Consider the following 4,106-nt stretch of genomic DNA (forward strand, 5'->3'; position numbering starts at 1 on the left):
CCATAATCTTACCTAATTAACTCAACAAACCATAAAACAGCCAAAATAAAGGAGATCTCAGTCAGCAGATGAGAAGAAGCAGGTTTCTTTATTCAGCCATGCAGTCAATAACATGCATTACTGAAGAGAGCAGCTGGTCTCAAAACCCGAAAAGTTCCTCTACTTATACCCCAGGTGTCCCATGGCGCCTCCTTTTCTCTAATTTAAATATTTCCAGCAATTTCCCATTATATTCAGTGTATGGCTACTTTAATCCCTCCTTCCTTAATTTACATACGCTTTACCATTTCCCATTATTTTCTTATTTGTCCCGATAACGCCTCTAATTTAATACCATACTCCCCTCGTTGACGCCAATGTTCCTTCTCACCAGTACCCCATATTTTTAGGCTAAGTCAACAATTTTTAGAAAAAATAGTGCTTACTTATAAGCGCCACTTCCTCATTGACTTGATTATATATTACTTGTATTAATCAAGGCCAACTACTTAATCAATGGCTAAATAACTCTTGATAGATATACACTACTTTTAGGCAGAAAATTGCTAAGTCAGAACTTAGAGCATTAAGTACATTATTTTTTAAGCTACCTTTAAAGCTAGGTATATAAATCAAAGCTGGGTTTGTTATTTTTCTACGACACTCTCCACGTGTATCAGTGAGCCTTGGCCGCCCATGACCCTGTCACTGGTTCACCACCGCTCCTTCTTTGGACCACGCTTGATAGATACTGACCACTGCAGACCGGAACATCCCACAAGAGCTGCAGTTTTGGAGATGCTCTGATCCAGTCGCAGCCATCACCATTTGTCAAACTCGCTCAAATCCTTACACTTTCCCATTTTTCCTGCTTTTAACACATCAACTATGAGGACAAAATGTTCACCTGCTGTCTAATATATCCCACACACTAACAGGTGCCATGATGAGGAGATCATCAGTCTTATTCACTTCACCTGTCGGTGGTCATAATGTTATGGCTGATCGGTGTACATCTGTAACCATGCCCTTTAGCGAGAGCTGATTAATCAGTAGTCTAAGTATGATTTAGTATAAAACCAGTAGTCAGGGTTGTTAAAAGTGACTTTTAATGGGGATGAGTATTATATTGTGGAAATAAATGAAATTCTCGCTGGTCAAGCTCATCAACTCGCTCAGGATTTTAGTGTGTAATGTAAAACAACAGCCAAGTTCACTAGCAGCTTAACTAACATTAGGCTAAACATTATATTTATATTATATTTACCGATAAAATGTGTATATATTACAACAAATAAACATGTAGATATAATTAGTCCAACTATTACAGTGTAATTTAAATCGTAAAAATCGGTTAAAGTCCGCTAGCCGCTTAGCTAGCGGATCACAAGGCTAATCATGATTTAGTGTAAAACCAGTAGTCAGGGTTGTTAAAAGTGACCTACTAACTGGGTAAATATTTCATTGTGGAAATAAAATAAATTCTTGACCAAGCTTAAGGATTTTATTGTGTCATTTAAAACCAGTAGCCGAAGTTCGCTAGCACGATAACTAGCATGATGCTAACTGTGTAAATGAAATGATTAGCTAAGTTGTCTAGGTAGATAACATACATCTGTAACTAAGTCCTTAGACCTGACTAAATCACTAGTCTAGTCATGATTTAGTGTAAAACCAGTACTCAGGGGTGTGAAAAGTCACCTTTAAATGGGTAAATATTATATTATGGAAATAAACTAAATTTCGCACCCGAGCTCATCAACTCGGGTTCAGATTTTAGTGTGTAATTTAAAGCAGCAGCACGCTCACTAACAGGTGAACTATTATTAGAGAAATATCATATTCACATTAATATAACCAATAAAGTGTTAAAGAATTACAACAAATATACAAGTTCTCTCGTGTGATTTGATTAGTTCAAATATTACACTGTCATTGAAATCGCTAAAAATCGCTAAAGTCCGTTAGCGCTAGCTACTGAATCACAAAGCTAAGCACGATTTATTTTATTAAAACGAGGAGAAGGGGTTGTTAAGAATGGAGTTCTAATGGGGTAAATATTTCATTGTGGAAATAAAATAAATTCTTAAACCGAGCTTAATGATTTTATTGTGTAGTTTAAACCAGTAGCCAGGTTCGCTAGCACGGTAACTAGCATTAGGCTAATTCACTGCAAGATGAGGTGTCTTGTGTGCTACATAACATTAGACTGTAACACTGTCACTTTAACATGATTTATTGTAGAAACAGTGTGGCATTAAAGGATAAAGATCATCCTACCTTGAGGACACTGAGTGTGTTCAGCAGGAGCAAATTATAAAATGTAAAATATATAATTTGTAAATGCATTTTTTACGGACTTCACTTCCTGGTTTCCGTGACAGTTCGGTTTTTCTCGGAGGTTTTCGTGAATGTCGTGAACAGGAGTTTTTTTTTTTTTTTTTTAAGGTCGATCGTCTTTAAACTGGTCCTACAGCTTGAATTCTAACTGTACAGCTACATGCTGCCTTAAATCTTCAGCTATGCTTCACTCCCTGGGCTTCCCGGACATTTCAGCTTATTATTATGATTATTATTATTATTTATTCATTATTGACTCTTGTTACTAGTTAGTGCTGGTTTATACTAGTTAGTGCTGGTTTATACTGGTTTATACTAGTTAGTGCTGGTTTATACTAGTTAGTGCTGGTTTATATTGGTTTATACTAGTTAGTGCTGTTTTTATACTAGTTAGTGTTGGTTTATACTGGTTCTGAAGGTCGCAAGATTTGGATTATCTTTTGGCATTTTTGCTACACCCCTGTTTCGGATTTCTCTGTACTCCACTACTGGATTTGACTCCTACACCGACTTCTACAGCGCAGCTTTATGATGAACTTCGGGAGGAGCCGAGCCTCAGCACCCGGATGTGGATCCCGAGCCCGGATGGAGCGGACTGTACGCACCCTGAACGGTGAGTTACTGAGTTTCCTCTTTTCACTTAAGTATAAAGTCTTTAAACACCGCTGCTATTACAAAAACCGCAATCAGGAATATCGCTTTATATGATTAGATGGTTTTGAGAAATTTGTTCGGCTAATCGCTTTACGCATTACCCATCAGTATGCTAAAGCTAGCGGACAAAATGGCAGACTCCAGTGAAACGAGCAGGAAGAAGAAAACAGTGTTGATGTTTTCAGATATGTTAACATCAGCTTTTCATAAAAGTCCCAATGTTTACTTAACGCTTGCTAAAGTTTACTAAGTCAAGCCGAGGAGTATTAGCAAAGATTAGCTAGACGGCTAGTTAGCATGTAGCTAAGTAATTGTTTTTCAGTGTTCATAGTTTTTTTTTGATGGAGTGAATAGAATAAGTTAAAAATACTTACAATAACATGAAGTAACTTATTATTTTAAGGATTTTTCATTGTCCGTGTTTGTCGAAGTGATAAAGGGGAGAGAGAAAGGGGCTGTGAGGAAAGGCAGCTAGCTGAACAAAACCAATCGGTACAAATAAATGGAGCTAGTGTGGCAATGTAGAGTGCAGCTTAGGCAAAAATATCAAGCTGTTTGTTTCAATTCTGTTCAGCAAGGTTTTGTTTCTAGCTGTCGTGAATAAAATAGTTAGGAGTAGTGTAATTTACGATAAAGGGCGAATTTTTGAGAGGAGACACAATTGGACTCAAAGGGGATGTGAACCACTGGAGTAAGAAAGTGCTAAAGTAATAGACTGTAATAGAAATGTATTTTTAATCTGCATTTTTGGGGAAGATATTTTTAAGCATTGAAATAAGTGCACAGTGTGACTAACAGTGAAGCCGTGATACTGGAAGAGCCCTGTATAACACCTATAAATGCAGCTAAAATGTAAATACTGTAAATGTAAATAAAATAGTTTTTAATGCAGTGTTATAGGAAGATTACAGTAATATAACTTGTGTAAATACTTCTTGTTTTGATAGTGAGGCTTTCCTGCTGTATAAAACATACACAGTGCTATTAAAATAAAACCCCATCCCCTTTGGAGGAGGCCACCACCTTCAGGGAGTCCACAGCCTTCAACAGTTCCTTTGCCCCAGCCTTATTTCAATATCGACATCCACAACATTGTGGCTGGTATGTACTGTGCTCCTGCCACAATGATAACT

This window comes from Hemibagrus wyckioides, unplaced genomic scaffold (genome assembly GCF_019097595.1).
Source record: "Hemibagrus wyckioides isolate EC202008001 unplaced genomic scaffold, SWU_Hwy_1.0 Contig25, whole genome shotgun sequence".
Lineage (NCBI taxonomy): Eukaryota > Metazoa > Chordata > Actinopteri > Siluriformes > Bagridae > Hemibagrus > Hemibagrus wyckioides.